The sequence below is a fragment of the Lampetra planeri genome, chromosome 74, assembly GCF_965212315.1.
Source record: "Lampetra planeri chromosome 74, kcLamPlan1.2.h2, whole genome shotgun sequence".
Taxonomy (NCBI): Eukaryota; Metazoa; Chordata; class Hyperoartia; order Petromyzontiformes; family Petromyzontidae; genus Lampetra; species Lampetra planeri.
Genome location: NC_136179.1, coordinates 4,402,440 through 4,426,597, shown reverse-complemented (window position 1 = coordinate 4,426,597; position 24,158 = coordinate 4,402,440). Strand labels below are relative to the sequence as shown.

General features: G+C 46.6%; 1 pseudogene; it reads right to left on the bottom strand.

The window, feature by feature from the left end:
* Positions 1–14,252, bottom strand: part of LOC144737841 (uncharacterized) — a 59,255-nt pseudogene extending 45,003 nt beyond the window's left edge.
* Positions 14,253–24,158: the final 9,906 nt, after the last annotated feature.

Here is a 24,158-nt window from a genome sequence, read left to right as displayed (position 1 = left end):
TTAATCACACGGGCTGTTATGGCACACAATGAGAGGGCAAATGGTCATAAACATGCCTGGAAGCCCTCGTATCTTCAAAATGAATGTTAACCCAAAATTCCGAGCACACAATATTGGCTGTCTGGCTTCAAAAGGAATATTTATAAAAGCTAAATTCAGCTGACATAGCAAAGGGTGTTGAAAATAATATTTGTGTTATGCAGAAATGCATAAATTAATGTTCAATTGGAACTTAGAGGTGTGAAGGCAGCCAGGCTCACGATGTCCTTGAATGCTGAGATGAGCAGATCTGACTTCAGCTGCACGTGTGTGCTGTGTTAACTTCTTGACTCCATTCTTACAAAGAGTTCCAGAGGAAAACTAAAATAAACTACTGTTTTGATATAAACTCCACGCTCAATCAAGTTAATTGACTTTACTGCAAATACAAACTTGACACCGTCACACACTCAGAGGCGGAGCCAGGATTTCCAGATAGGGGGGGAAACCCCTCCAGCAATGAAAATAATAGGAGTTGTTAGTAAGGAAGGAGTTGTTAGTAAAGAGTTGTTAGTAAGTAAGGACTTGTCCTATGTTTTTTATTCGACGCGTGAACACCGCCACGTGTCCAGAGTGAACACCGCCACGCGTCCAGAGTGAACACCGCCACGCGTCCGGAGTGAACACCGCCACACGTCCAGAGTGAACACCGCCACGCCTCTAGAGTGAACACCGCCACGTGTCCAGAGTGAACACCACCACGCTGTTGACAAGCCCCACCTTGTTATTGTTGTTGTGGGCAGATCGCTTCTGAAAACAAGAGCGGTACAGCAGCTCAAGCAGGCGTGCCCTGGTAAAAAATGGAAAAAAAACTGTGAATATTAAAAATAAAACAAAGTTACAAAGTAGCGAGCCAGGTGAAGAGAAATTAAAACTTAAGCAAGATACTCTTTGGTTCTTTCGGTAAAGTCACGTAGAATAAATAGATAAATTAAATAATAGTTTCAGTTTCATTTATTTGGTATAGCCCTGTGAGCCATTTGGCTCTTGAATCGGATGCAACCGCAACAAACAAAAAACAAAAACATGAACGAGAAAACATCTTAAAGTGAATATATGACTGTGCAAACATAAAATCTAGGAAAAAACAGCAAAATATTTCACAAAAAGCACCGTACACCAACGCTGTGTGCAAATCACATACGACGTTTCGATTGCAACACAAGTAATCATCATCAGGTACAAATGAAAAAGAAAACAAACCTAGTAAACTTAGAAATGTAATGCAATACAACAGAGAGTCGGCTAACATAACAGTCAACACCCCACCTGGTTGATAACGTTCTTCCAAAGATTGCTCAATTTGAGAGAGAGACAAAACACAGACACGGAGACACATTGACAGAGAGATGACACAGAGACATAGAGAGGGAGACACACACACATAGGCACACAGAGAGAGATGACACAGAGACACAGAGAGACACACACATAGAGATACACACACATAGACACACAGAGAAATGACACAGAGACACACAGAAAGAGACACACACATAGACACACAGAGAGATGACACACATAGGCACACAGAGAAACACCGCCTGTGTCGAGGCCTTAGAGAGAGGGGGGCAGAGAGGGGGGGGTAGAGAGAGGGGGGGGCAGAGAGAGGGGGTAGAGAGAGAGGGGGTAGAGAGAGAGGGGGTAGAGAGAGAGGGGGGGGGGTAGAGAAATTAGCATGTCAATGCAAGGCCGTAGCCAGGTAGTCAACTTTGGGGAGGACCAAATCTTCTAGGGGTCTGGGGTCACCTCCCCCCCCAGAAAAATATCTAAATTTTAAAACTAATTTCCTGCCATTTCCTCCCTAAAATATTTTTAAAAGTTCACTAACACATGGGATGGAATTTATTTTATTTTATACAATAATGTCTAATAGTGTATTGTATTACATTGCTATGTTTTTTCTTTTTTACCTTTTCTTGTTTCATAGTGTGTAATGGCAGAGATTAGGGATTCATAAAGTACAACGCAATCATATAAACAGAAATCTATGCATTGTTATATGAAGACAAGTCCAAATTTTGTGGCCGAAGTTTAGCAAATTGTTTTTATTAACATAGCATCGTAATTATTAGTAAAAAAAATATTTTTATAGCAATATATTGGGGGGGGGGGGGGGGAGGGGATTTTGAGCAAATTTGATTATTGGGGGGGATATGTCCCCTCAATATATATTATAATTATTATAACATATTATCATTATTACAACATATTATAATTATTATATATTCTAATTATAATAATATTTAATAATTATTACAACATATTATAATTATTATATATTCTAATTATAATAACATTTAATAATTATTACAACATTATAATTAGGGCCTTGTGTCAATGAGAGATTTGGAGGTTTGGTGACTGCACTTAATCAAACAAACTTCGTAACATTTGAAATGTAATGCAATGCAACACAGAGAGTCGGTCAACACACAATTAACGCATAGTCTGGCTGATTACGTTCTTCCACAGATTGCTAAACTAAGCGAGAGAAGCTACATCATGGGACCTCCTTTGCAAGTACCAAAATATACTAATAGGGGTTTTCCCCTTTTTTTCTGGCAACAAAACTGATACCTTTTGCAAGGAATCATGCTTACATTAACCACAATACTTGCAGTCAAATGCAAACAAAAAACAATACTCTGATCATTTATGCATTGTCTTTGAAATTGATTGGTCCACACCAGAGACAGCTTTCTTTGGAGCCTCGTCTCATATGGTGTTCGACCAGTTTCAGTTTCAAAGACAATGCATAAATGATCAGAGTATTGTTTTTTGTTTGCATTTGACTGCAAGTATTTTGGTTAATGTAAACATGATTCCTTGCAAAAGGTATCAGTTTTGTTGCCAGAAAAAAGGGGAAACCCCCTATTAGTATAAGCGAGAGAATTGAAGCAAACGCGATCAGCCGAGGGCAGGAGACAAGGCCCCGCGTTGTAAAGTTCCAACCTGGACATCGCTTCCATGCTCGCTGCTACTCAATTGACATCCCTACGAGAGAGAGAGCGAGGCTCTACCTCGGTAAACAACAACAACCACCACAACAACCACCACCACATCCACAACCACATCCACCACCACCACCGCAACAACCACCACACAACCACCACCACAACCACCACCACACCGCAACCACCGCCGCAACCACCACCACAACCAACGCCACAACCACCACAACCACCGCAACCACCACCGCAACCACCGCCGCAACCACCACCACAACAACCACCACCACAACAACCACCACCACCGACGCAACCACCACTACCGCCGCAACCACCACCACAACAACCACAACAACCACCACCACAACAACCACCACCACAACAACCACCACCACCGCCGCAACCACCACCACAACAACCACCACAACAACCACCACCACAACAACCACCACAACAACCAACCACCACCACAACCACCACAACCGCGATGAAAATTTCTCACCTCGGATTTCAGTTCACAGGCCGAGCAGCAACTTCCTGGTCCCTCGCGACGTCACGCGGCAGCAGGTGACATGACGTCACTTGCGGGGTACGATGACGCCTCCCACAATGAGCGGCTCTCAACTCGCGACCGCTTTCACGAATACATTATGTTAATGAGTCGCCAGTTACCGGCCGAACGGAAATGACGTCACGCTCAAGAGTGCGGTGGTCGGGGGTGGGTGACATGACGTCACTAAAGGCACACCTCTCCCTGGCGTTTGACGCCGATGAGGTCACGCTGAGCGGCGACGTCAGAGAGCGGGGTCAGAGTTCAAGATTGTTGACAGAAGGGGAGCGGCAGTGTCGTGGTGAGCGCTGCGCTCCGCACCGACCAGCCGAGTTCCATTCCCGCTCGTGGCCAACACCGCCAGTGACGACTTTCTGAACCGGTCCTGAGGCTCCCCTACGTCGACTCAGCCTCAAACGAGTACCAGGTGCGGTGTGTCAACATCGCCACTGGGGAGACAAAGGCGGCCGGGCGTGGTGCTGGCCACCCACCCCCTCGTGTGCCGTCCCACCCTTATTAGGTGCTCGCTAACAGAACTTGCCCCTAGAGTCTGTTGCCTCCCTATCGCCGGAACCACTCCATGTCTGCAGATGTGGCTCAAGTCAGGCAGAGATTGCAACCAGGTGGTCCGTTGTCAACAGGTGCAATCACAAGAGCGGCGTCGGCCCAGCTGCAGACTCACGACTTGATGGATCTTGGGAGCGAAGATGAGCTACTGGATGTTGGTGGCAGCAATGGAAGCCAGGACAGCAACCTTGACATTGCCGCAGGTAGCACAAGTTATACTGGTTGGAACCTCCTGGTTACACCAGCCCACAGGGGATTATTGTGTCCGTCCGTCCGTCGTGCAGGAAGGGGCTGGGTGGGGAGGTAGGGGCTGGGTAGGGAGGGGAGGGTGGGTAGGGGCTGGTCACCCCGTGGTGCCCGTGTAAAACTCAACGTTTAACCTACTCACGCCGGCTTGTGCCCGCCCTCACAGTCGGGCATATTTGCGGAATACACCACGCCGCCGTTGACCCTAGCCATTGACCGAGCAACCCAATGTTCCTGCCAGCTCTCTCCGCAGGAATGTGTTTCTGTTCATTTCCCATCACAACAACGGCAACAATGAAATAACCTAAGAGTTAAATATTACCGCTTGATGGAATAAATTATCTTTCACTTGCACTAAGTGGAGTGTAATTTACTGTTGCGTTGCACAATTTGTTGAACAATTTGTGATAGCCTTGTGACCTTTACAACTGACACACTGCCCCAAACAAGACTTTTTTGATCTTGTTCAAGGGTTATTAAAGGCCCGAACATTCCAACTCTGTGTGCGTTTTTTTTGTGCGTTGATATGCAAATTACTTTGTCAATGCGCCCTCCTCTAACCCAGCTTAAATATACGCTGCCAAGCTTGGTGGTGTTCATTCAGACGCTGTCTTTCCGACAGACCTGTTCTTCTCCTGAGGACGGCTGCTTGCATTGTGGCCGAAACGTCGTGAGAATTGTATTTTATTATATAAATGTTTTATTATTTTATTATTTCCCTTCTACATGACTTTGCCGAAAGAACCAAGAAGATGAATCCTTGCAGTTATGAAAGCTTTAAATCGAAATCTTTAGAAATAGTTTTAAACAATCCAGAACGGTTTGCTTTTATGGAAACATTCCAACTGTGATTGTATTTGTTTGGGATGTCCCCACGGCAGTCGAGGTTTTTGGCAATGATCTGCAGGGATGGTGCGTTTCCGTTCCTCGCCGCGAGGGCATATCCTTGTTACTGCCCCGTCTGTTAGCGTTGGTTCACATTCAGAGCAGTGAAGAAGCCCGCTTATATTGCTTATGTTGTTGAGTTGCGTCGGCAATAAACCCAAAGGGCAACCTTACCCGGTAAATACAGTAAACCACATAGTAAACCACTGTAGTCTTCGTTCCTGCAATGAAGAAATAACAAAGCTACACCAACTCTCTCCCGAAGCCCTCTTCTGGCTAGCAGACCTCGACATTTTTATTTATCTCCTGAACATATTACCAGAATTGGAGTAAATTGTAATATGGTGCCACCTAGTAGCGATGCAGCTCAGACGAGTCTTTTAAGTAAACGGACGGCAAAGCTTAGTTATAGATTCATCATCATTTTTTTTCTGTCCTGGACTTTTCCAGCTGTTTTAGACTAATTTCAGGGTGCTGATTCCAAATCTGATCTCAGATTTGCTCTATCACATCTCATTTTATGCTATCGGCATACCCCATTTTCATTGATTTTACCCGAAATTAACTGTCACTTATGATTGCAAGTTGTTGCGAGTCAGTGACTGCTTTAGTGTTAAAATATGGTGCTGTATTTTTAGGATAGTATGTTTATAATATCATTGTATGTAGATATCCACATTTATTTAATATTTTTCTTTTGCCGTTTTTATTGAAAACACAATATTTGATATCTCAAAAACCTGATGTGATAGACAAAAGCTGATGCCAGATTTAGAATCAGCACCCCAAAATTACCTTAAAACCGTAGGAATACCTTATGCCAGAAAAAGTGTGTTGACCAGTGTTATCAACCATAATTAAATCCAATGCTGGATGGAGGCCTCTCCAAGCTGTCATCATCAAATTTTCTTGCAATGCAACAATTCACGGAGCACCTGCATACGAGCCGATTTCAGAGCTGTCCATCTTTGATTTTAAAGGTGCATTTGAAATTGTTTTTATACTCCTACTGATGCTCCTGCTGTTGTGGAGTGACTCATGCAGCCAGCTATGGCTACAGGGTTTGTGGAACATGTTTTTTTGTCGTTTATTGTGAAATTTCGGTCACAGTTCCTATGATCACTGTTACATTGATTATGGCTATATTTTGGTGATTTCGAAACTTTTTTGGTTTAGCCATGTTTGTTGTAGTACGGAATTAGAATGATTGCTTTAATCTAAGTTGTCTTGTGGTTGTTGTTTGACTTGCATCCCACTGGGATTTTTGCACAGCGTTGGTGTACGGTGCTTTTTTCTGGAAGAATTTGCAGTTTTTCCCTGGATTTTTCTGTTTGCGCATAGTCACTTTGAGATGTTTTCTTGTTCATGTTTTTCTTTTTTATTTGTTGCGGTTGCACCCGATTCAAGAGCCGAATGGCTCACAGGGCTATACCAAATAAATGAAAATGAAATGAAACTGTTAAGGCTATATGGGGGATCTTTCTGTTTGTGTTAGGTGCTCGTTAACAGCACTTGCCCCAACATTCTGTCCAGGCTATACGGGAGATCTTTGTCTTTGTGGCGTGTGGCCGAGGGAGTTGAACGGGCGCCTGCTGCTACTGACAGTCGTTGACTCCGGTTGGACAGACGCTGATAGACAGACACAGACAGACACAGACAGGCGGACAGACAAGAGGAACACAGAGACAGAGAAAGATACACAGAGACAGCATAGAGAGACACAGGCAGAGAGACACAGATGCGAACAGAGATGTTGGATCGAACACACTGAACTCGCTCCATTGAAAAAGTTTCCTCGATCTTTGCCCATTCCCGGGAGTCGTTCTAGTTTCTATTTATTTCATTGTGTGTGGTGTGTACGTGTAAGCAATGTGGGATATCGATGTACACGGACATGAACAAGATCAGCAGACAAGACGTCTTTCATACTCTTTGGTTCTTTCGGTAAAGTCACATCAATTAAAAAAAAGTTTAATTAAAAAGATAAATCACGACGTTTCGATCGCAACACGAGCAGTCATCCTCAGGCGAAAACATCCAGACATTGTCGCGGTAGAAGTCACGTGAGCTACGGCACGTGACAAAGATAAGGTGCCCCCCCTCCCCCCACCGTGGCTCGCCCCGCTCAGCTGAGCATTGTTTTAATGCGGTGGGCTCACGCGAAATTTATTTCTGTAAGACGAATGTACTTTGAAAACCCACTGGCGATACTCTTTTATATAAACGCACAACTTCATCTGTGACAAACGCTGCACTTTCCGTCGTTTTCATGCATGGGGCGCTGCAAACCTACGCGCCCCCTGCATGAACGACGGAGGCGCAGGGACAGACGTTCGATCGCGTTGGAATCGATCTGCAGATGGCTGTCTTCTGGCACGGCCAGCTCTGTCACCTTTTCTCGATCCCGTGATCTCAACCAGGTAAAAGTCCGCATCGAACCGAATCCCCGGCAAGGCCATCTACTTCACGACGAGAGAGAATTCACACGAAATGTTGTTTTCAATGAAGTCTTCCAGATGTAAAATGATATAAGCTTTTAATGAAGAAATACAATTATCAAATTCTAAACATAATACAATTCAAAGTTGTTTCCTTTTAAAACGTCAAAAGGGAGCATCGGGTGCTGCGTGAATGCGTCGTTCGTGGACAATTTTTTCGTGACTTTCCTGGCCCAAGGCCGTAAATGGTTGAGGGGCACCGCAGGCGGTCAGGCTTGCTTCAACCGATGGTTGTGAACATCCAGAGGTTAATCAAGCAAGGACCATTTCTCGTCCTAATTCGAAAAAATCTACGTCAACACGTAATACAAAATTATAATTCGTGTTGTAGAGAATGTACCTCCTCTACGTGTAACTTTTGAGTGGTATGGCTTGTAACTGATGAATGATCCGAGTGTGCTCCCTATATTAAAGACAATGAGTTGCTCCAGAGGGCGATGCTTCCTGAAAACACAAAAATACCCTTTGACCTGTATCACAAGAACAATGAGTCTCATCCGAGTTATCTGTACAGGTTACTTCCAAAACACACTTTGTCCTAACATCACTTATTCAATGTTGACCCTTACAGACAAAATGTTACATGTACGCACACAGTCAGACAAGTATTCATTCTAAATTATTGACAGGCACATTAACAAAATTGAATTACTGCACTGAAATATGCTGCATCAGGTTACATCGTATTAACAATAAGCTATTTTTAAAAATACGCACCGTCTGCTTAACAGTGTATGTACAACATACTATTGCACCATTCAAAACACGTAGGCCATTGCATGTTGGCGTCTGGGTCAAAATGTAGAAAATTCTAAAAACATCTACAAACTACACAACTAAGATGCCACATCAACCATCGCCCCCTACTGACAGGCTCTTGTCCTCATGCAGGCCAGTGCAGGGCCACCACCTTGTGCCACAGGGGCAGCTGCTACTTGGGGGTACTCTTCGAGTGTTTGGAACGAGATAAGATACAAAACTCCGAGGTGCTGGGGCGATTAAACAAGCACCATATAAATGCAATTCATAACATAGTGAATGCTTGGGAGCTTATTGGCTCACGCTCCTGGTTAGAGATCTACCCAACACACAGGTCCACAAAGACTGGCCGCTCTTACCCTGCAGGTTGAACCGAGGAACCGAGTGTTCAACTTCACATTCTTGTAATTAAAGACCTGTGACAAAGGTGCATCTATTGGAGCGACATCGTCTCTGGCTTACACATCTCCCGGGTCTCCATTTGACTTTGTATTGTCTCAGAGGAAGTCCACCCACACCTCCACTTCCACAAACTGCTGGGAGTTGCCTCGCTCTGCCTCACAGTCAGAATTCTCCTCCTGCTTCACGTTGCCTCCATCGATGTGAAGGTCCGATTTTGGAGTTGATTCATCTTCACATTTTACCTTCACTTCTTCGCTCTTCACCATCACTTCTTCACATTTCACCTTCACCTCTTCATATTTCACCTCATTACCTTTAAAAGTGTCCGAGCTGGGATTTTCTTCCGGTTCTTGTTTGATGAGGGATGGGCTCATTGCAGCACTTTGACTTTCACAAGCTGATTTCAGACTCCACTCCTGGTGGATCTTCTGATGCTTGAGTGTTCTCTGGTGTTCTTGAAGATGTGATGACTGTGCAAACGACTTCTCACACACACCGCACTTGAAGGGTTTCTCTCCCGTGTGTGTTCTCTGGTGTTTTACAAGAGTAGATGAATGTGCAAATGCCTTCCCACACACACTGCACTTGAAGGGTGTCTCTCCCGTGTGTGTTCTCTGGTGTTCTAGAAGAGTAGATGATTGTGCAAACGCCTTCCCACACACACTGCACTTGAAAGGTTTCTCTCCTGTGTGAGTTCTCTGGTGCTGTGTCAAATGTCCAGGACGATCCGTGCTGTATGCACACCGGTCGCATTGATGCCTTTTTGCACCGAGCCGCGCCGAGTGCCTTTGCTCCATCAGACCAATTCTGCAGAGGAAGCGACAGCTGCAGACAGAGAAAAAGAATATCCACCCCATCTACACGTCAGTATCGAGGCACAGAGGAATGCATATACACAGTCACACGTGACTTACACGTCTATACTTATTCATATATTCATGATATAGAAAAAAACGTGTCCCTAATTCATCACACGGTCTGTGATGGCATACAATGAGAGGGCAAATGGTCATAAACATGCCTGGAAGCCCTCGTATTTTCAAAATGACTGTTAACCCAAAACTCCGAGCACAATATCAGCTGTCTGGCTTCAAAAGGAATATTTATGAAAGCTAAATTCAGCTGACATAGCAAAGGGTGTTGAAAACAATACTATTTGTGTCATGCACAAATGTATAAATTAATGTTCAATCATAACTTAGAGCTGTGAAGCCAGGCACAGATGTCCTTGAATGTTGGGATGAGCAGTTCCGACTTCAGCTGCTGCACGTGTATTGTGATAACTTCCTGACTCCATTCTTACAAAGAGTTCCAGAGAAGAACTAAAATAAACTACTGTTTTGATATAACCTCCGTGCTCAATAGAGTTAGTTGACTTTACTGCAAATACAAACTTGACATTGTCACACACTCAGAGGTGGAGCCAGGATGTTCAGGTAGGGGGGGGCAACCCCTCCAGCAATGAAAAATGATAGGAGTGGTTAGTAAGGAGTTGTTAGTAAGGACAAGTCCCTTGCTTTTTATTCGACGCGTGTGATCGGCATTGCGCTCGCTGAAGGTGTTGAGGCCGATGAAGGCATTGGCTTCTCGGAGTTTCAATACATATCCGTGCGAAGAACGGGTACAACTGCTATCTTTAATATAAAGCAGAAATTACATCTGTTTGTGTGAAGCAGCAAAAACTCTCCAACGCTGAGCTCTGGCGTCATGAAATTTTCACAGCTTATGCTGTCTGGAATTTCTAAGCGAATGCAACTATTTTCAGCTCGCCATGCCATTCCCTTCCCGAGTTGCCAAAATCGACATTACGTAGAAGTGGGTTACGGTTGAATATCCTCGAGTGAAAACATCCGATTTAGGTAAATTTATGTGTTTCGGCTTTTTTCTTTCTTGCAAGCATACATTTTTTTAACGGATTTTCAGTGAAATATGAGGGAATATTAAATTTATCCAAAACAAGAATCCAAGTCCCGGGCAAAGCCGGGTCGTGAAGCTAGTTAATAATAAACCCCAATGACCCTATCTAAATGAGAGATTTCGATGGGATCATTGGGGGGGGCACGTGCCACCCCACCCCCACTGGCTCCACCACTGTCACACACTGGCATGGTTCACAGGTGGTGGTGTGTCCAGACCCACGCCTGACCACCTTCACCTACTCAGTATTAATGCTTCCTCACTCCACCAAGTAAATAATTGAGGATCAATCAACACAGCCGAGGCTGCGTGTCTCTCTCTCAACGTGGTCGCGTTGATTTCCTTCCCGATCCCCGGGTTTCCCCTCCACATGTAGAGAGTGACCACCGCTACGCGTCTAGAGTGAACACCGCCACGCGTCCAGAGTGAACACCGCCACGTGTCGAAAGTGAACACCGCCATGCGTCCAGAGTGAACACCGCCACGCGTCCAGAGTGAACACTAACACGCGTCCAGAGTGAACACCGCCACGCATCTAGAGTGAACACCGCCACGCGTTTGACAAGCCCCACCTTCACTATGGGAACCTCATTTGCCAGTAAAAATATGATAATTGTTTTTTTACCCTTCTATCTGGCAACAAAACTGACACCTTTTTACAAGGAGTCATGTTTGCATAGACCGCAATACCTGCAGTCATAATACAAACAAAAGACATAACTCTGATAATTTTCGATTTAAGGCTTTCGTGACTGCGGGGATTCATCTTCTTGGTTTTTTCGGTAAAGTCACGTAGAAGGGAAGTAATAAAATAATAAAAATAAAACATAATAAAATAATTCTCACGACGTTTCGGCTACAACGCAAGCAGCCGTCTTCACCTGAAGACCTGAAGACGGCTGCTTGCGTTGTAGCCGAAATGTCGTGAGAATTATTTTATTATGTTTTATTTTTATTATTTTATTACTTCCCTTCTACGTGACTTTACCGAAAAAACCAAGAAGATGAACTCTGATAATGTGCACTGTCCTTGAAGTTGATTGGTCCACACCCGAGACAGCTTTCCTTAGAGCCTAGTCTCACATGGGTTGGACCAGATGATGCCAAAAGGCGCCTAGTCTCACATGGGTTGGACCAGATGACGCCAAAAGGCGCCATCTGGTCCAACCCATGTGAGACTAGGCTCTAAGGAAAGCTGTCTCGAGTGTGGACCAATCAACTTCAAGGACAGTGCACATTATTAGAGTTATGTCTTTTGTTTGTATTATGACTGCAGGTATTGCAGTCTATGCAAACATGACTCCTTGTAAAAAGGTGTCAGTTTTGTTGCCAGATAGAAGGGTTAAAAACCAATTATCAAGCCCCACCTTGTTGTTATTGTTGTTGTGGGCAAGTCGCTTCTGAAAACAGGAGCGGTACAGCAGCTCAAGCGGGCGTGGCCTGGTAAAAAATGAAAAAAAAAACTGTGAATATTTAAAATAAAACAAAGTTACAAAGTAGCTAGCCAGGTGAAGAGAACTTAAAACTTAAGCAAGATACTCTTTGGTTCTTTCGGTAAAGTCACGTAGAATAAATAAATTAATTAAATAATAGCATACGACGTTTTGATTGCAACACAAGCAATCATCATCAGGTACAAATGAAAGAGAAAAAAAACCTAGTAAACTTAGAAATGTAATGCAATACAACACAGAGAGTCGGCTAACATAACAGTCAACACCCCACCTGGTTGATAACGTTCTTCCAAAGATTTGCTCAATTTGAGAGAGATAAAACACAGACACGGAGACACAGACAAAGAGGGATTTCACAGAGACACACAGAGACAGACACACACATAGACACACAGAGAGATGACACAGAGACACAGAGAGAGAGAGACACACATAAACACACAGAGAGAGATGACAGAGTGACACAAAGAAAGATACATATAGGCACACAGAGAAACAATGCCTCTGTGTCGAAGTCAACATTGGGTGGGACCAAATCTTCTAGGGGGTCTGGGGTCCCCTCCCCAGAAAAATATCTAAATTTGAATACTAATTTCCTGCCATTTCCTCCCTAAAATATTTTTAAGAGTTCACTAACACATGGGATGGACTTTTTTTTATTTGATACAATAATGTCTAATAGTGTATTGTATTACATTGCTCTGTTTTTTCTTTTTTACCTTTTCTCGTTTCATAGTATGTAATGGCAGAGATTAGGGATTCATAAAATCCAACGCAATCATATAAACATAAATCTATGCATTGTCATATGAAGACAAGTCCAGGTTTAGCAAATTGTTGTTTTTATAAACAGAGCATCGCAATTATTATTTACAAATATTTTTACAGCAATTTATTGGAGGGGCATATTTGATTATTATAATTATTATAACATATGATTATTATAACATGTTATTATAATTATAACATAAGTATTATAACATATTATAATTATTATAACATTATAATTAATATATATTATTATAATTATTATATATTATAATTATTATAACATTATAATTACGGCCTTGTGTCAATGAGAGGTTTGGAGGTTTGGTGACTGCACAGAGAGAGAGAGACACTTAATCAAACAAACTTCGTAAAATTGGAAATGTAATGCAATGCAACACAGAAAGTTTGTCAACACACAAATAACGCATCGCCTGGCTGATTGCGTTCTTCCACAGATTGATAAACTAAGCGAGAGAATTGAAGCAAACGCCATCAGGCGAGGGCAGGAGGCAAGGCCCTGCGTTGTAAAGTTCCAACCTGGACATCGCTTCCATGCTCGCTGCTACTCAATTGACATCCCTACGAGAGAGAGAGCGAGGCTCTACCTCGGTAAACAACAACCACCACCACAACAACCACCACAACCACCACAACCACCACCACCACTACAACCACCACAACAACAACCACCACCACAACCACCACAACAACCACCACAACAACCACCACAACAACCACCACCACCACAACCACCACAACAACCACCACCACAACCACCACCACAACCACCACCACCACCACAACCACCACCACCACAACAACCACCACCACAACAACCACCACAACCACCACAACAACCACAACCACCACCACCACTACAACCACCACAACAACAACCACCACCACAACCACCACAACAACCACCACCACAACCACCACAACAACCACCACCACAACCACCACCACCACAACCACCACCACCACCACAACCACCACAACCACAAAACCACCACAACAACCACCACCACTACAACCACAACCACCACCACAACAACAACCACCATCACAACAACCACCACCACCGCGATGGGAATTTCTCACCTCGGATTTCAGTTCACGCGCGAAGCAGCAACTTGCTGCTACCTCGCGACGCCACGCGGCAGCAGGCCGTGACGTCACTTCCGGGGTACAAGACACTCCCCCCCCCCACAACGAGCGGCTCTGTAACTTAAATAAATTATGTTAATGAGCCCAGCACATACGTGGAGGGGTGTGGCGCGCGTGCTGAACACGTCGCCAAAACTCGCGACGGCTTTAACAAATACATTATGTTAATGAGCCCCCAGTCACCTGGCGTTGCTTGGCCCAAATAAGGATTGGCACTGGAACAGATATCGGCAGCGGCCGAACGGAGGTGACGTCACGCTCAAGAGCTTGGCGGTCGGGAGTGGGTGACATGACGTCACTAGCGAGGCACACCGCCCCCTGGCGTTTGACGCCGATGAGGTCACGCTGAGGGGTGACGTCAGAGAGCGGGGTCAGAGTTCAAGTTTGTTGACAAGGGGAGCGGCAGTGTCGTGGTGAGCGCTGCGCTCCGCACCGACCAGCCGAGTTCCATTCCCGCTCGTGGCCAACACCGCCAGTGACGACTTTCTGAACCGGTCCTGAGCCTCCCCTACGTCGACTCAGCCTCAAATGAGTGCGATGTGTCAACATCGCCACAGGGGAGACAAAGGCGGCCGGGCGTGGTGCTGGCCACCCACCCCCTCGTGTGCCGTCCCACCCTTAATAGGTGCTCGCTAACAGCACATGCCCCGACATTCTGTTGCCTCCCTATCGCCGGAACCACTCCAGTGGGGATCTGTCTGCAGATCTGGCTCATGTCAGGCAGAGATTGCAACCAGGTGGTCCGTTGTCAACAGGAGCAATCACAAGAGCGGCGTCGGCCCAGCTGCAGACTCATGACTTGATGGATCTTGGGAGCGAAGATGAGCTACTGGATGTTGGTGGCAGCAATGGAAGCCAGGACAGCAACCTTGACATTGCCGCAGGTAGCACAAGTTATACTGGTTGGAACCTCCTGGTTACACCAGCCCACAGGGGATTATTGTGTCCGTCCGTCGTGCAGGGAGGGGCTGGGTGGGGAGGGGCTGGTCACCCCGTGGTGCCCTTATAAAACTCAACGTTTAACCTAATCATGCCGGCTTGTACCCTCCCTCACAGTCGGGCATATTTGCGGAATACACCACGCCGCCGTTGACCCTAGCCATTGACCGAGCAACCCAACGTTCCTACCAGCTCTCTCCGCAGGAATGTGTTTCTGTTCATTTCCCATCACAACAACGGCAACAAGGAAATAACCCAAGAGTTAAATATTACCGCTTGATGGAATAAATTCTCCTTCACTTGCACACCCAGTGTGTCACAGTGCTTGTCTGACATTACTAACCAGAGGCGATGAATGGTAAACATTTAATAGAGAAATGGATCATTTATGCTGGTCTTTAGAAATAGTTTTAAACAATCCAGGACGGTTTGCTTTAATGGACACATTCCAACTGTGATTGTATATTTTTGGGATGTCCCAGCGGCAGTCGAGATTTTTGGCAATGATCTGCAGGGATGGTGCGTTTCCGTTCCTAGCTGCGAGGGCAAATCCTCGTTACTGCGCCGTCCGTTAGCGTTGGTTCACGTTCGGAGCAGTGATGAAGCCCGCTTATCTTATGTTGTTGAGTTGCGTCGGCAATAAACCCAAAGGGCAACCTTACCCGGTAAATACAATAAACTACATAGTAAACCACTGTAGTCTTCGTTCCTGCAATGAAGAAATAACAAAGCTACACCAACTCTCTCCCGAAGCCCTCTTCTGGCTAGCAGACCTCGACATTTTCTTTTATCTCCTGATCATATTGCCAGAATTGGAGTAAATTGTAATAGGGTGCCACCTAGTGGCGATACAGCTCAGACGAGTCTTTTAAGTAAACGGAGAGCAAACCTTAGTTAAAGATTAATGTTCATCATCATTATCAACCATAATGAAATCCAATGCTGGATGGAGGCCTCTCCAAGCTGTCATCATCAAATGTTCTTGCAATGCAACAATCCACGGAGCACCTGCATACGAGCTGATTTCAGAGCTCTCCATCTTTGATCTTTAAAGGTGCATTTGAAATTGATTTTATACTCCTACTGATGCTCCTGCTATTGTGGAGTGACTCATGCAGCCAGCTATGGCTACAGGGTTTGGTGGATCATGTTTTGTGTCGTTTATTGTGAAATATCGGTCACAATTTCTATGATCACTTGTTGTATCCTAACCCTTCTTCCAAACTTGATATTTTTATATATTATCATCATTGATATATAATGAATGAAAAAACTAAAGCGCAGCAAACTGCAAAACACCAGGTGTTGTAGTAATGAACGGGAGGAGGGCTAAGATGGCAGAATTGCAACCTTGCTTCAGGGATAGATAAGGCCTGAGAAACGGGCATGTCACCCGTGCAAGGGCAGAGACAGTGGGAGAGTCAGCCAGACAGTTAAAGCAAAAAGCCCAACCATCTATGACCTCAGCACATGGGCAAATAATTGGGCAATGAAAGGAGCAGAGGCGCCTTTGTCTGGATCACGGCCACAGAAGGCCGGGGGGGTCATCACTGATTGTGTGTTAGGGATTTCGAGCTAATTGGAACACGTGCACACAGGGAGGAGGAACACGCCTTGTTCTGCTGCAGCTGAAAGAGCCAAGATAAGCCCAGCTCAAGGTTGTGTATACAGGAGAGGGGGCTGATCAACAACCACTGCACGTCTGAACGTGAGGGGGCCTTGTCCTGAAATTAATCACACTCCCAGAGCAGAAGGTTTGATGACCACAGTGAGACGAAAATAAGGGTGTTGCTCTCTCTCTCTCAAGGCTGCAGGCTCAGCTGAACAGCGAGGCTGCGGGGGGGGGTTACCAAAAGTTCGTGTTCGCCTAGTTAAGTCGAAAAGCTCAATTATTCTGTATTGCTATTCAAATAACGTTAAAGTCGGAGTTTAACAACAGGGTAGGCTAAAGTTATTGATACAACTCGACCCGAAGCATAACGGGATAAATCACCACCAGGTCGAAATAAAATACCTAATAAAAGAGCGATGTTAAATCCAGGGTCGGAGAGAAAGGGAGATCCCGGCCGTCTTTGTATCCCCGCAGCGCGGGATATGAGTGTATACGCTCGGGGAAACACCTCCACTTGAGTCAAGCACCACGATGGGAAATGACAGACCTTAGGTTACACATAGAATCATAACTGGGAAATGGTAAGGGACAAATGTTAAAACTTTTAATCATTTCTTCATGCGTCAGCGAGGGTCGGGGGGAGTGTGCCCCTCCCTCCAGGTGGTGCAACACGGACAAAGACGCCTATGAGACGATTTGTAACGTCTGTGTTTTGGTTCATGAAGAAGGCCAAACAAGGGATGAATCGCACCCAGACAGAGAGACGACCTCGAGGCAATTTGTAACACCTGATTGTTTGCTCGTGGATTTTATGGAGGGAATATGACCACGGGATATATCGTGGGTGATGCACACAAGGACACACGGACGTACGGACACACACATGAACACACCTACACACGGACAGATCCTGACACAGTAAATCAAAAGAAAACCCCGCCTTGTGGGCAGGACCCAAAGGGATTTTTCGGCATAAAAGAAAGGACTCTGAGCATTGGAAACCAGTTGGACCAGGAGAGTCAACTCATCACGAGGGCGACCAACGGGTCGACTCATGAGCGAGCTCGACCGGAAGGGTCGGCTCGACTCATCAGCCGAGTTGGACCAGGAGAGTCAACTCATCACGAGGGCGACCAACGGGTCGACTCATGAGCGAGCTCGACCGGAAGGGTCGGCTCGACTCATCAGCCGAGTTGGACCAGGAGAGTCAACTCATCACGAGGGCGACCAACGGGTCGACTCATGAGCGAGCTCGACCGGAAGGGTCGGCTCGACTCATCAGCCGAGTTGGACCAGAGGAGTCAACTCATCACGAGGGCGACCAACGGGTCGACTCATGAGCGAGCTCGACCGGAAGGGTTGGCTCGACTCATCAGCCGAGTTCGACCAAGAGGGTCGAACTCACCAGCCGAGCTGCGACTAACGGGTCGGCTCGACTCTTCAGCTTCTGGGACTCAGCCGAGTTCAGCTGGCTCTCGGGGCTCGACTCAAGCAGCTCCCCGTCGCCTCTGCAGGCGGGCAAGACCCGCTTGACAGTTCAACCTGCCGCGTCAGAAGCCCCTGCTGGCAGCCAGGGTCGCGGTCTGGTGACGAGAGGACGACGGTGCGCTGCGAGCGAGCTGCGGGCGCCACCTACCGACCGGGTTCCGAACTACGACAGCGTATCAACAGGCATCCAACCAATTCCCCACGACGACAGAGGAGCGACTAATACGTATGACGCGCACCGCCCCCTCACCACACGACCACCAGGCGTTGTTTGACATAAAGAACCGACTCCGAACACTGACTATTGAAGACAACTCTTACCACTCAAACCCACTCGAACCCATAAGCCATCCGTGGCTGTGAAGAAAAACTCGAGACCGAGTGATGGCCATCCGTCATTTGTAAGAGTATTATCTTTAATATTTAGTGGACTGTACTCTTAACCGCATAAATTCCCAACAGATCCATCAATACGAATTGATTCTTGGCACCTCCTTCCGCCGAGCCACTCTGTTGTCAGATAACCTGCGATGTATCTGTTGAGATTGGTGCCTTTAAGAATAATAACTGTTTTGATTGTGTTTTATCGCCGTATAATCTTTCAAGCATCTTTCATTCATTAACGTTAAGGTTTTCTTAGCATAGTATTTGCATGTTTTAACGACTCTCTCTCTCACTAACAACCATCGCGTTACGCGGGATCCATGTGCCGTTGTCAAGTGAAATCAGACAATCGTTGATGATACTGTATTGATGCCGTATTGACGTTCCGAGATTGAGAGTTTGCATACTATATCATAGTTGAGGTTGAATTAGTAATAAATTGATTAATACAGAAGTGGTTGTGTGATTCCTTCCTGAAATCTATGCATAAGATCTGCTTCTGCGTTGAGATCTGATCTTGGTGACCTTAATAAACACACTAACACATACTCAGTAAATGTTAAAGCGATAACGGGGCGAACCGGGGACCTAAATAAGCGAGAATGAGACGAACCTAGACAACGATGCCGAGTTAATCTAAGTTAATCTTGTATACTTACACCACACCTGCATAACTGCATACGATTAATTGCCTTATTCCGATCGATAACCCACCCTCGTCACCGAGGCGGGGTCTGGTTATCATAACGACTTGCATTATCATAATTACACCCACTCGCATAATTACTACAATTACCTCTCGAATTGGCATAATTAAATGTGCGTAATTACATGGATTAAAGTATTTCCGGATAATTACACCTTTGGCCAAATTTCGATTGATTATTATTATTTTCACTGAATATTCATAACCCACATACAACATAATAATTTCACCCACGCACGCATACAACACATCAAAATTTTCATAACCCACATATACAACACACTGTTACATTGCTTACGGCTTCATTTTCGTGATTTTAAAAAGATTTTTGGTTTAGCCATGTTTGTTTGTTGTAGTACGGAGTTAGAATGATGGCTTTAATCTAAGTTGTCTTGTGGTTGTTGTTGTTTGACTTGCATCCCACTGGGATTTTTGCACAGCGTTGGTGTACGGTGCTTTTTTCTGGAAGAATTTGCAGTTTCTCCCTGGATTTTTCTGTTTGCGCATAGTCACTTTGAGATGTTTTCTTGTTCATGTTTTTTTTATTTGTTGCGGTTGCACCCGATTCAAGAGCCGAATAGCTCACAGGGCTATACCAACTAAATGAAAATGAAATGAAACTGTTAAGGCTATATGGGGGATCTTTCTGTTTGTGTTAGGTGCTCGCTAATAGCACTTGCCCCTACAGTCTGTCCAGGCTATATGGGGGATCTTTATCTTAGTGTTAGGTGCTCACTAACAGCAGATCTTTGCCTTTGTGTGTTGGGAGCAAGTTAGAGTCGCGTGTAGTCGTGGGAGTTGAACGGGGGCCTGCTGCTACTGACAGTCGTTGACTACGATTGGACAGACGCTGATAGACAGACACACACAGGACAGGCGGACAGACACAGACATGAGGAACACAGAGACAGAGATACAGAGACGACATAGGACACAGAGACAGGCAGAGAGAGAAACACACAGAGGCAAACAGAGATACAGATGGACAGAGAGATGTTGAATCGAACACACTCAACTCGCTCCATTGAAAGAGATTCCTCGATATTTTACCATCCCCGGAAGTCGTTCTAGTTTCTATTTATTTCATTGTGGTGCGTACGTGTAAGCAATGTGGGATATCGATGTACACATACAGCGAGGTAAAAAGTATTTGATTTCTTGCTGGTTTTGTACGTTTCCCACTGATAAAGAAATGATCAGTCTATAATTTGAATTAAATGTTTATTTGAACAGTGAAAGACAGAATAACAACAAAATCCAGAAAAACCCATGTCAAAAATGTTATAAATTTATTTGCATTTTAATGAGGGAAATAAGTATGACCCCCTCTCAATCAGAAAGATTTCTGGCTCCCAGGTGTCTTTTATACAGGTAACGAGCTGAGATTAGGAGCACACTCTTAAAGGGAGTGCTCCTAATCTCATCTTTTTACCTGTGTAATGCGGGCATAAATGGGCGGGCCGGATGTGACGATCCGAGAGGGAGGAGTCAGGGTCACGTGGTAGGATATGGTATAGCGGAGAGACAGGAAGACATCTGGGTCAGTCGGGAGAGTGAAGAGTGGGGAACACGTTGGGTGGTCGTCGTGCCTCAGCCTGGTGGCTGAGGGCTCATGACGGCGCCAGCCAGCGGGGTGGAAGAGAGAGTTGGGGATAGAAACAGAGTGGCGAGATCGCCACAGAGGCCACGCAGGGCTGAGGTTGGAGAGTGGCGAGATCGCCACAGAGGCCACGCAGGGCGAACGTTGGAGAGTGGCGAGATCGCCACACACGGTAAGACTCGGCACCGCCAGCCAGCGGTGACCGAGCACGGAGGAACGGGGAGCAGCGGTGGAGCTGCTGTGAGAGCAGCCGGAGGGCTGCACAGGAGATCTGCAGCGGAGCTGCAGAGGTGTGGAGGCTACGGGAGCGAGAGCAGCTATGGAGCTGCCAAGGGGAGAACTCTGAGCGATGGCCGTGCGGGAAAGGTGTAAGAACCCAAATAAAGGACGACGGAGACAGAACCAGGATCGAGTCCTTTATGACACTGGTGTCAGAAGTGAAAAGGCTTGTCAAGACAGCTCAGAAGAAAGAATATTCCTGCGTCATCATCTGCTACATCATCCGACTTACGATTGAGACAGATGGCGCAGCTGGAGACCTGGAAAATCATGTTGGCGCAACTGTGTGAGCTCACCACGCCGACGACGGCAGTGGGGAGAGCCGATGGTGGTCTGCAGGCCGTCGCCTTGCCTGCGCTGCCAGCGCCATCGGCCACGCGGCACGAAGACGCCATCTTGGGCGTGGCAGGGGAGAAACGGCGGGAAGCCGCCATCTTGTCTTCACCGCGGCGAGGAGACGCCGCCATCTTCAACATCGCGGCGGAGAGGCAGCCTTGCGCTGCCATCTGGAGGTGCCGCGGGGGAGAGCAGCCTGCTGTGAGCTGCTGTTTGCGAGGAGGAGCTGCGGGGAGAGGACGACGACGCTGCAGCTGCTGGGGCGGGAGCTCTCCCGTCCTGGCTCGGGTGCGAGACAACGGAGCAGTCAAGTCGCCGAACGAGTTCTGCGAGGCGTCTCAAGTTACCACCCTGCCGTCCTCTTCTTGCTGCAGCCCCGGGCGAGTCGTAACGATACACACCCGGCCTTAACACACACCTCACCCATCTTTCGAGGGCCGGGGGGGCGATTTTTTGTCATGTCTCGAGCGTGTAGAGCGCGGTTCGGGCTGTGTGTGTGTGTGTGTTCTGGATGAACGCGCTATTTGCTTGTTGCTCGGTGTCAATTAGTGTGTATGAGTGTGTGTTGAGGAGGGAAGGAGAGTCTGCTGTGCTTGCTGAGTGTCAAATTGTGTGTGTGCGCTGCGGTGTGGAGTTGTTATCTTGATGGCGAAGTTAATTATTAACTCGGGAGCGTCGGGTATCCTGCGCTGTACCATCTCGTGGGTTACCGTGTGCGACGGGCTTGATTGAAAAATATTTTTTTTTGGAGTATGGTGCTGCGAAATGCTGCGTACGATGTGGTTGGTTGCAAGAGAGAGAATATTTGTGTTGTTGCTGCAATGTTACGACTGGATTAATGGTGTGTTGGTTGCCTGCAGATCTGCTTGCTATTGTGCTTAAATGTACGCGTGTGATCGCGATATGATGACTGCATGTGCTGTTACACCGTTCTGTACGGTTATGGGGTGCGATGCATTGGTTGTCTATTGGGTTTGGGAGTGTTATTAATTGTGCGTACCTGTTGGAAATTGGTCACAAATTCGAGGGGGACCCAAAAATTTGGCTGTATGGGTGTTGTGCACACGGGATTGCGTGTATATTATAGAGGGGGACCCAAAAATTTGGTTGTATGGGTGTTGTGCACACGAGATTGCGTGTATATTATAGGGGTAATTGAGCTTTTTGAAAATGAGGGTGCGCGATGACGCCGTTGTGGGTGGCTCAGATGTTAATGGTGATGGGGCCGTAAATTGGCGCCAAATGGCGTCGCTCATTCGGTTGATTGCATGCAGCCAGAAGTTGCTTTGCGAGTTGATGTGTGTAACCAATGTGTTTTGGTAAAATATTGGTTAAAAATTATTCGATATGACTGCTGTGCGCAGCAAGCTGGGGCTGTGCGTCTATCGTTGGTGGGGTTGTTACAACGTGACGGGGGATGCATTTTGTGGCCCCCAGCAAAGGGAAGCTGGGGTGCACGCACGGTGAAAACTGGCCACGTGTTCGCACGTTGGGCCGCCATTTTGCGCGCACGCGGGGTATGGCGACGATGCGCTTTGCGCAAGTGGCCGCCATTTTGAGCGCGCGGGAAAAACCTCGGTGGGGCAAATATTCCATCTGTTATGCCTGCCATTGTTGATTGGGTGATGCACGAGTGGTGGTCACGTCGGCCTATGGCTGATGGCTGACCTGACAGCCCGGAGGCGAAACCTCCGTGGTATGTCTCAAACTAATGGGCCGTGTGCTCATATGGCTCGGGGAGTCATGGTTCAGTTGTGCGGTGGCAGACTGAACCTGGTGTGCCGGGGGCTCACGGGATTTGGGTTAGGGCGTTATTGTCTCTATAAGAGAACATTACCCCGTGGGGGGGGGGGGGGGGGGTCGTTGGTGTCTGGCCTTGCCGAGGGATTGATCTTCCCTTGGCTATACAGCGTCAGACTATAAGAGGCTGGTGTGTGTCCATCGCTGATGGGATAGTAAGGGAGGAGCATGGCCGAGTGCTGCTCATCCCCGAAATTGCACTAGCTGAGAGTATGATCAGTGGATGTTGCAGTGGTTTGACGACCACGGTGAGGGTTAGGGAGAGTTAAACGTTACCGCTGGGGAGCGTGGCTCTCTCCACGCGTGGGTGTGCGATTAGGGGTTTTGTTGAGAGTGACCGTGGGTACATGCTGTGTACGTGAGATGTCTGTGCTGGTCCTCAAGGGAGGACTGCTGGTGGGCAAGAGCAGAAATGTTTTTGTTGTTGTTGTTGTCACGTGCAAATAATATTGTTGTTAAAATGTAAATACTGGGGCATCCATCGCGTTTATTTTGGGTAATTATTGGGGTTTTCTTAAACGGGCCGGAATTACATCATCTCCACTACCCTGGGGCCGGGTGGCTGTCGTGTACGACATGCGGATGTGCGTTGTTGTGCTGTGCCTCAGGGGATTGGATTCTCCTTCTCGTCACAGATCTTCGGCGCCTGCCACACTGGGTGTTACCTGGTGTGCTAGCTGGATGAGGACTTGAAGGAGCAATTGAGCGCCCATTCGTCATTCTGCTCTACCACTTGCTCTTTGATGTTGGACTTGAGCCGAGTGGATGGAACAACAACATGGACACGCTCTAAGACACCACATTTCTG